The 10556-nt window shown below is 53.2% G+C and overlaps 1 long non-coding RNA gene across 1 annotated transcript; it reads right to left on the bottom strand.

Moving 5' to 3' along the window:
- Positions 1-935: 935 nt before the first annotated feature.
- On the bottom strand, positions 936-10100 carry LOC119813242. The gene is made up of 3 exons (XR_005285158.1): positions 9936-10100; positions 5838-5917; positions 936-2541 (listed from the first exon to the last, which is right to left on the bottom strand). It is a non-coding gene; the product is annotated as an uncharacterized LOC119813242 (long non-coding RNA).
- Positions 10101-10556: the final 456 nt, after the last annotated feature.

Here is a 10556-nt window from a genome sequence, read left to right on the forward strand (position 1 = left end):
AAATCTATTTAATCCCTGGGTTCTGACGCACCTGGTTCACCACCAAGCAGGATCTAGTGCCCACAGGTCTGATGTCAGAGGGAGGGAGTGGCCTCCGCTGGCCCTGGCACCACTCCAGCCCTCCTGCCCATGTGGCAGCCTGGCAGAGCGAGACAGAGGGAGAGACGCCCTTAAGCCTGTGCCTCTTGAATCCCAACCATTTGCTGGCCTGCCAACATCAGCACAGGCTAGAAAATGACAATGGAAAACAGTAACACGGAAAAGCCATCAGGAGCTAACAAAGAGAGCCGAGCACGGAGACACAATCTTGTGTTTATCTTACAACAGTGGCAATGTATTTAGGCACAGAGGGCACTTGGAAAAGCTAACAGACTATCTGTGGAAATTTATCATTCAACAAATATTTCTTGTCAGATTGGCTGAAGTTCTGGGCACACAGGACAGACAGAAACCCTTAGGGGGTTTAAATCCCAGAGAAGGTCCAGGTCATAGAATACGTGAGGTCAATGCACAGCAGTTTAAATGGTGAAAAGATATAAACAGGAAAAGCCACGGAGGAGCAGGGCAGCTTGGGTGATGTGATTATTTTTTTTTAATTTGCTTTAAGAATATTTGTTTTCTTTACAGTTGTTGTGTGTGTATGAGGTATGGGGCATGCCCGTTCCTTGGTGTGCCTTGGAAGGTCAGAGGGCAACTCTATCGAGTTTATCCTTCACCTTCACAGGGGCTCCAGGGAAGGAACTCAGTCTGGCAGGCTGTTGTAAATGCTTCGCCCTCGGAATCATCTAGATTCAGCTTCTTCGAGACAGGCTTTCACGCTGTAGCCCGAGTTGGCCTCAAGCGCATCATCTTCTGGCCTCTGCCTCCTGAGTGCTTGATTATTGGTGTGTTCCACCATGCCCATCTCTGAGAGTGTGATTTACAAACAAACAAACAAACAAACAAACAGATTGTACCTTTAGGGTAGTTATAGATTCATAGATAAAGAAGAACACAGTAAAGACTTCCCCATGCCCCTCCCCCATCATAGTTTTCTCCATCGATGACATCTTTCATTTATTGCTATGGAGATGTAAGCTCTGTAGACCAGACTGACCTCAAACTCACAGAGATCCGCCTGCCTCTGCCTCCCTTGTGCTGGGATTAAAGGTGTATGCCACCACCACCTGACTGATATATTTATATATATCAGAGTCTATGTAGCTTAAGCTGGTCTCAAACTCACCATCCTCCTGCCTCAGCTTCTGAGTTAGGTAGGGTATAGTGTCACCACACCCAGTAGTAATTATTAGCCATGGAAACTTCTAGAGTCCTTTCACTAGACCTTTGTTCTGCTAATCCCTTTATGTCCCAGGACCCTGCCACACACCACATTCCATTTCATGGTCTGTCCTCTAGAGGCTTCTCTGGGCCAAAGCAGTTCTCACTTTGATGATTCTAGTAGTTTTAAGGGATCCCAGTCAGGTATTTTGTAGATGCCCTTAAACCAAAATTTGCCTGCTGAAAGCTGGGTATGGCAGAACACCCCCATAATTCCAGTGTTTCAGAAGTGAAGGCAGGAGAGTCAGAAGTTCAAGGTTATCCTCAGTTACACAGTGAGTTCAAAGCCAGCCAGGGCTACACAAAACCCTGTCTCAAAATATCAAAAAACACAATTAAAAAAAAATTTTTTTTTTGTCTGCTGTTTCTTCACACGACTAAACTGGGGTTGTGAGCCCTGGGGAGCCAGGTGACAAAGGGACAGTACCATTTTCTTCACACCTTGGTGCACAGTGCTAACTTGTTGTTGGCCTCCATCCTGGCTGGTAAACACTGTGAGGCCTCGGCCATTCTGTGCCACGTGACCCTTGGGCTCTTCTCTCCCATTGATTGGTTAATTCACTTACTGTCCCAAGCTGGCGAATGTGTTTCACCTCTGGATACACCCACATTCGGGGGACTCCTGTCTCCAATTCCTCCTTCCTTTCTGAGGCTTTGAGATACTCTGGTTACATCTGGCCTATTTCCCGTCCTAGTCTAAGAAGCAGCCATTTCTCCAAGAAGCCATGGGTCCTCTCAGCACAGAATGGATTAGAAGGCAAGATCTGGGCACTGCGAGCGATCAGCATGGAGGTCCGGGAGGAAGGAAGGCTGTCTGGAGAAGAACCCTCATGAAGAACTGAAGAAGGTGGCACTTGCCGGGAGGAAGCGCCGAGAGAGAACAGCCAGTGCAAAGGCCCTGGGGCCAGTACATGGGTTGTGTCATCACAGAACAAAGCCAGTAGCTGACCCAAATGAGCAGTATCGGAGATGAGACAGGGCAGGTAGAGGTGGGGAAAGGCCGTCACAGAAGACTTCGGCTTTTCCTCTGAAGGACGGGGGACCAGGTGTGAAGCGTGGCTCCTGGGTGGGGGGGGGGGGTGGAGGGATGGCTCAGTGGTAAGAGCATGTACTACTCTTTCAGACTTGAGTTCTGAAACCAACCAGCAACCACATCAGATGTCTCACAACTGCCTGCAACTCCAGTTCTTGGCGGATCCAATGCCTCTGGCCACTTGGCACCTGCACATAATTAACATTAATCAAGATTTTTTTTTTTTTAAAAAAGAGGGGCCTCCATGTGAATATATGCTTTTGTTATTATTTTCTCTTTTGAGACAGGTTGTTGCTCTGTAACCTTGGCTAGCTAGCCTGGAATTCACTGTGTAGACCAGGCTGGCTTTGAAATTGATGACTGTTCTGCTTTTGCCTTCCAGGCGCTGGGATGATAGGCGTGAGCCGCCACTCTGGGCTCCTCTAAATACACACATGTTAAAGGTAGAGCTGAGGGCATTTTCTGGCAGAGACACCGAGTGAGCAATGAATGGATGACTCTAAGGGGTTTGCCTGACTGTGTAGGAGGAGGTGATTGTGGTTAGCCAGGCAGGGAGCCTTGTGAACACACCAAGCAGTTTGGGGGGACTGCCCTCTGAGCACACCAGGCTTAAGAGGCTGATCACTAACCCAACTGGAGATAGTGAGTTGGCAGAGAGAAGTGAGAGGAGCTGGCCCAGGCTGAGCAGGAGAGGGTGGGGCTCAGGCTCTGTACCCCTGGTCGGACATCGCTTTAGGCATGGAGCAGCTGCTCAGCCTGAGTCCAACCCAAGGAGCCCACCTCAGCCGCCAGGGCAGGGAAGTAGTCTGGAGGACAGCCAGTCCTTGACTGTGCTTCATACTCTGACAGGGTTTTGCATGAACACTGGGTGCTCAGGCACGGGAATGTAGCATACTAGGTCTTCCTTCCTAGGAAAACATACGTCAGCGCAGGTCCTTCTACTGCTGGACGAAAAGGTGAATGAATGAACAGCTCTCTCTGCACTCCTAGGGCTCCCAGGACTGGCTCAGTTCTCCTCAAGTCTAACAGACCAAAGCGGACTCATGTGTATGAAAGACGGGAAAGAAATTCCTCAGCCAGACCTCAGCCAATCGCATCTCCTCCTAGGTCTGCAGTTCCACCCTGCTTCCCTACCCTCCATAAGGCAGAAACCTCCACCACGGCACCACTTGCTTATAACCTGGGTCTTTGTTCTTCTTGTCCCCTGTGCCCCAGAACATCCAGAGAGTTTTCTTGCTAGAGAAACACATTAGTGGCTGCCTGTGGGGGCACAGAAGCTGATGCAGAAGGAGCAAAAGTTCCTTGCTGCCTAGCCTGCACAGCAAGTTCAAAGCCAGGCTGGGTAACTTAGCTGAGACTATATACCTCATAGGCAGAGTGCCCACCTTGTATGTGTGAGGCCCCGGGTTCAATGTCTAGCACTGTAATAAGAGGTTAAGTAAAAAGACCAGTCTCCCTTAAGCCCTTGGGACAGAGGGCAAGGGCCTGTGAGGCCTCCCATCTAGGCAGTCTCCTCCAGAGGGTTGATTCTCACCCCACCTCACTACAGCAGCCCCTGACAATGCTTACTGCCTCCCATGCACCCCCTCTACACCTGCCCCTCCCCCAAATGCAACAAACTCTTCAGACCATCATGCTAACCAGTGTTAAATCCTGGGGTGCTGGCTGCCCCGAGGCCTGGCTCTGCCTTGAATGGCAGGTGCACCGTGAGCCCTGTGATCTGGAGCCCTGCGAGATGGAGGCTGTAGGGGCCAGGAGCCGTAATGGAGGTTATGGAACATGCTGAGGGTGCCTAGAGGCTCCCTGGAAGATGCCATTGCTGGCCAGATGCTGGCCAGACTCCGGGCTGCCTGCTGGGGAAACAAGCTTTCTCTGTCCTGAGTTTGACCTACAAGTGAGATTCAGGAAACAGCCAGGCTGGACTAGTTAGATACCTCTAAATGTAGTAATGGTGATTTTTCCTTTCTTTTTTGCATTTTTGTGCCTTCTACTAAGAAAAAAAAAAAAAGAGGCAAGCTCTCTTTTTAGAATGAAAACCAAAACCTAACATTGGGCTGTTCTGAGACCACGTTGGTGAGAAGTCAGCACTCCCTGAATGATCTGCGCTAAAGACACACGCGTGTCCTATGGATCTCATGGCACAGGCTGCAGTGGGCCCAGCCATGCTCGGAACTGTTGCCAGGAACTGGAACCCACACCAGTGTCCGTCAACAGTAAAATGGGTGGCTAAATTATGAGAGTCACACAGTGACAAGCTCCCAGGAGTGGCCTGGGACTGCCCAAGACAGCGGGCTGGACCTCACAGGACACTGAGCAAAACAAACACCACACTGCATAGAAGGTACTGTGTAACGCCATGCCACACGGACGCTTGTTAAAAACTGACCACAGCCTATGGGGCGGCATGGGGCTCACCCTTAGAGCTGTCGGTGGGCTGGCTCCATGGGGCTCATCCTTAGAGCTGTCGGTGAAAGGAAGTTTTGATGAGCTTTTCTGGTGGTGGTGAGTGCTGACTTGAGGAGTCCTTTTTGTTTGTTTTTGAGCCAAGGTTTCATGTAGTCCAGGTAGCCTCAAATTCTATATGTAGTCAAGGATGACCCTGAACTTCAATCTTCTACTTGTTATACTTCCCGAGTGCTAGGATTAAAGGCCAGCTCCATCAATGGTGCCAGAGGTGGAACCCATGGCCTCACAAGCCAGGCCAGGACTCTGCCAGCTGAGCTGCAATCCCATTACTGTATCCTCCGCCCCGTGCTGTGTTTTGGTCTGGGTACTGGCCAAATGGCTATGTCCCTCGCTGTACATTGTCTAACGGAGGCCTGTGGGCTCTAACCCTACCCTCCACCCCCAAAGAAAGTTTTGTTCTTAAAAATAGAAGGAAAAAAAAAAAAAAAAAAAATAGAAGGCATACCTCCCTTACCCTGTGGGTCAAATCTCCCTCCCTTTTCCATCCATGAGGAGGTAGGGAGCCATGCCTACCTCCCTGGTGCATAGCCAGCTGACAGAATGCTGCCACTACAGTCTTCCAGAGTGAGACAGGGACTCTTGTTCCCATCTAGCAGAGAACACATGCCTCAGGGGTCAACTCCATATCAGATCAGGCCTCTGGAGGCTGGGCGGTCCCTCCCAGGCTGGGACATTCTGGGCCTCCCTCTCTCAGCTGGAGCAGTCTGAGGACTGGCTTGCCAGAGCCCGGTGCAGGATCAGGTACCTGCGTTTGGGGGTCGTATGCTCAAAGACCTCCACCTTCTGGTCTCTTCTGACTGGCAGAGGTACAACTGCCTTAATTTAGGATACAGGGAAGCCCAGGAAGCCTGGCCTGACCTTGTGTGCCACCCCCAAAGGTCAGCTCTCTGGGGTTCAAGTTCCCATGGTGGCTGGGAGGCCAGAAATCAATCCGACTGGTCCGCCAGGGAGGGGTGCGGATCCAGCAAGCTGCCCTCAGCAGCCTGGCACGGTTATTTATAACCGTGGGTCGCCTTACCTCTTGACCTTCAGCCCGGAGCAGCAGCAGCAGCAGCAGCAGCAGCGATCTGTGGCGATTAGCATCTCTCCCATCGCCCACTGCGAACAAACACCCCTCTGTGAGGTCTCCAGGAGGAGGGCCTGCCGGAAGCAGGATGTTGACCGTGCGTGGCTCCTCAGGGTGGATCCAGTCCCGTGTGTGTGTGTGTGTGTGTGTGTGTGTGTGTGTGTGTGTGTGTGTGTGTGTGTGAAGGGGGAGGTGCGTCTGCGGGAAGGTGCTTCAGATACTCCTGTTGCCTGGCTTCCAGGGTTGCGAATGTTCTGGACTATTCTGGGCAGCAGCTTTATTTACAATATAGGACTCCCCAGCCTGGGTCTGCTTCTGCTCTGAGCCAGAGAGAATGAAGCCAGCAGTCCTGGTGTCTGGGGTAACTTTGCAGATGCGACCCCCAGTACCATACTGCATGGAAGCCAGGCCACAGCCATCACAGAGAACCCACAGTGGTCTGGGAGAGGGTAGGGCAGGGGACATCATCCGGTGGGGTCTTTCATCCAGCAGTTCTGTTGGGCCTCTACTAAGCGCCTCCCAGAAGAAGTTACTGCCTGTGGGACTGTCGGTGGAAAGTCCACAGGGAAGCCTAAGGTTGGCGGTGGCCTGGAGCTGGACATCAAGACGGAGGAGGGGCAGGAGGGAGGCTGTCTGGGGAGACAAGGCTGAGTATTTGTCAAGGGCAACAAGGCCAAGCTTAACATCACACTCTAAGCCAGCGAAGGCTGTGGCTCAGCAGCAGGGCCTCCCCGGGATTGCTTCCAATGACCTTGCCCCCAGCACAGAGGGTGAGAGTCTCACCCAGTGCCCATCTGGGTGGTGGGCCTGAGAAGGCTGTGGAGAGGCCAGCTGAAGCTGGTTCTGCCTGTGGAGAGGCTTGGGCACAGTGTGATTGGAGGAAGACTGGATACTGTTTTGAGACCCTGTCTCACTGGACTGCTTTGGCTGGCTTGGAGCTCTGCATAAGACCAGGTTTGTCTGAGTGTCTGAAGGAGAAGGGCAGCCACATCCAGCCTCTGGCACATCCTGAAACACTCACAGAACTTCAGCTGTGCCTTGACCTTCTCTGCCTGCCCTCGCAGGGAAGACATCAACTGACGGTGAAGAGCGGTCTCAGCTCTTGCTGCCTGCTTCTGTAACCTAGTCACCTTCTAGACCAGAGGACCTGCACTCGCCTCCCGACACCCTACTCCACCCCCAATACTCCACACCCCTCCCCCATCCCTCCCCCACCCCCTCTACTCCACCCATCCCCCTCCTCATCCCTATCCCACACCCACTACTCCACCCTCACCCCCTTCCCACACTCTTCCCCACGCCCACTACTCTGCCCCTACCCACCTCCCCACATCCCTTCCCCACCCCCACTCCTCCACCCCATCCCCCTCTGGCTCAGCCCACACGTGTCTTTTGATCTAGGGAAGTTCAAGGGGACAGATCAGGGATAGATGCATGAGTGGCTGTGGCTGTGGCCAAGAAATCATTGCACAGCATGAAGAAATGGTATGTGTGCTGGGCGTGTCCTTTGTGGGAGGCGCTGTGCTTGGGGGGCTGAGAGTAGGATCTTTGGGGGGGGGCTCAAAGAGTATGGGTAAGAGTGCAGGGTGTGGGCTGGAGTTAAAGGGATGTCTTGGCAGGCGAGGCTGGGGGCTTTGGGCCCTGCAAGGGCCTCTCCCTCATGACTAGTGTGTGGCAAGTGGGCCCTGACCAGTCAATGAACTCAGGGTCTGGAAGAGTCAGCGGCTTTTCCACCTTTTTTGCCAAATGGGATGTCAGCATTGGGGCGGGGCAGGGCTAGAGAGGGAAGGGGGATGCCGGCAGGCAGGCAGGCAGACCAGGCTGGGAAGGTGGCAATGACTTCATGACAGCTGGCTGCTGAGCAGCTGGCTGAAGGAGTGGGGAGCTAGAGCCTGACCGGGCCAGGAAACCTGCCCCCTTGGCCACTGGTCAAGGCCAAGGTTACTGTTCCTTTCCAGACAGGGATAGGCAGCCTGGCCTCAGTTCCCTTTCTGGGGCCTCCGGACTGCACACCGGCCATCCTGGGTAAGGACACCTGTCCCCACTTTACAGATAAGGAAACTGAGGCTCACTAAAGTTGTGAGACTGGGGGAGGGGCGGCAGACGTCCCCTACTGCGCCACTAAAGACTGAATGCCTATGTGTGTTAGCACCGGGCCTTCTCTGAAACACACCCAAAGCAGCTTCTTTTTGGGGGAGTGCCACCACCTACTTTCTACTGTTTGGGGGCAGGCAATCAACAGCAATGTCCCCCATCCCTGTAAACCGAATCTTGGGCCCCTCCCTACCACAGGCCAGAATGTTGTTTTCCAGCCAAGACTTCATTGACTGCTGGCTCAGACTGGCTTCTCAGCAGGGCTGGTGGGACACCAGACCACAGACCTGGTGGGTGTGAACCTGGCCTTTGTACCCACAAGCTGAGATCAGCTTTGGGGGTGTTCTTTCTTCCCCCATTTACTAGTTTCCCATAAGAATAATAACTACCCTACATAACCTTTGTAGTTCATAAAGGGCTTTCACAGACATTGTCTGGTCCAGTGTTTACCCTTGCCTTGTGCCGAGCAACTCATGCACCCATTTTATAGAATAAGAAACTGAAGTCAAAGAGGGAAGTTCTGGATGAGTCTCAGATCCCAGGGCCAGGAAGGAGCTGGTGCTCAGGCCTCTCTGACCCGGAGCTTGGCAGTCATGTGACTGAGACCGGGTCCTGTAGCCAACAGTGAGGAGTACAGTGGTCCTTGACATCTCCAGTGGGAATGTGTGAACCTACCCCCTCTCCGCTTGTCCTGTGTGGGGTGGGGGGTATGGCACAGGGAGGAGGCACAGTGAGACAAAGGTGGCCCGTGCTGAGAGCGGGCCATGTGCTCAGGAGGGTCACCCAGAACAGCACTGGCCGATGGTGGTACTAAGCTCTGGCCGAGGAGTAGACCAAGAGTCTAGCAACAGCGCCTGGAGCCAGCAGCTGCCTGTGCCACCTGTCTGCAGCTGGAGGAGAAAGGACAGTACAGTGAGGTGTGCAGTTTCTCAAGTGGAGAGAGGATCCGGAAGCCACTTTCCTCAGTGGGACACTGTCAGTCCCTCCTCCGGGCGTGAGTGCACTCAGCAGAAAAAGGGTGGTGCTGGTGGTAGAGCCCACTTGCTTTTTTGGAAATACTAGTGACCAGAGAAACTGCAAACACTGAGAACCAAAAGCCACCATTCCTTCCGGTGGCTCCTGGGAAACCTGTAATGGAGGAAGTTGTTTTACGTATGTGGCGGGATGGTCCCATTTTCACTTATTTTTCAGACAGTCTCATCTTCTGAGACAGCACTGGCTGGCCGGGATCTTAGGATCCTCCTGTCTTAGCCTCCCAAGTTTGGGGACTATTGGTGCATCCTACATAAAGGGATCTGGTTTTTAATTGAGGAATGGTACCTGATTAGCTAGAAAACGTCTAGGCCCTAAGGGATGGGGTTGGGATCATATCCCACCTACCCCTGCCACTGCAGAGAGTAGGCTTCCTTGGGGAACCTGAACAAAAGGAACATTCTAGTAAGCGTACTGGGAATTCTGAGAAAAGTTTCAGGGCCAATTCTCTATGCCATCTACCCTTGACTCCTTTCTGACTGGGGGCTGGGAGAGAATGTTCCCTTAAACCTCTCAGCCCTCCTGGGTTGTGGCTGCCTCCCCCTTCAGAACCCTCAAATAATCCAGATCCTGCAAAGAGACATCATGGGTACGGCTGGCTGGCTGCCCCTCTGAGAGGGCATGTCCGTAATGCTGAAGCCAAATATAGAGGGAACCAGACACCTCACGGACCCAGGGCCCAGGGAGCCCCAAGGACTCCACAGTGCATGCCCCACCCCTGGCTTTTCTGAGCCTTGCAACCACCACCACCCCCAGCCTGGGCAAGCAGCCAGGAGACTGGCATCCCCTTTTCTGGCCCCAGCTCACTTGGGTACATGTCCCAACAAGTCCAAACACAGAGGAGGCTGGCTCAAGGGGGTGGGGGCAAAGTTTGCGCTGGGCGTGAGCGTGGGGACACCTTTCTAAGCCCTTTTACAAGCGTACCTTCCCACAGGGCTCTCGGCACCAGGAGACCAAGAAACCACTCTGCCTTCTGTTCTTTAGCTTCCCCAGGAGACCAAGACCATAAAGTTGGGGTGCGGGAGACCAGAAAGCCAGGCCAAACCCCAATAAACTGCTGGCCAAATCGAACTGCAAATAATTAGTCCCAATTGCCTCCACCCTCCTCTCTGGGGAGGGACAAGTCAAAGGGCAGAGTTGCTGACGCAAATGTCAGGGGAGACATGTGGAGGCTTGAAACAGCTGGGCTCCTGCTCCCAGAGAGGTCACTGGAGCCCTGAACACTGTGTCCCCCAGGGTGCCTGGGAGAATTGTTCTCAGAGCGCTTGAGGTGAGGGGGCTCTGTGGCTTTTCCTTCCCAGTTCCAAGGTCATTAGAGCCAGATGGAGAAGGTTAATCAGACTCTTGGGGGAAGACCTCTGTCTCCTGTGAACGGGATCCTGGCTCTAAACTCTCTTCTAGGCTGTCCGTCCGGTGAGCATGCCTTGGCAGCTCCACCAAGTCTTTGCAAAGTGGTGACCCCCAGCGGCCAGTGCATGACTTGAATTTGGGCCTAGGTGGCTACCATTCAAACACTGCAGCCTCAGCCCCAGGCCAGGGAACCTT

Source organism: Arvicola amphibius, chromosome 4, assembly GCF_903992535.2.
Source record: "Arvicola amphibius chromosome 4, mArvAmp1.2, whole genome shotgun sequence".
In the NCBI taxonomy this organism is placed as follows: domain Eukaryota; kingdom Metazoa; phylum Chordata; class Mammalia; order Rodentia; family Cricetidae; genus Arvicola; species Arvicola amphibius.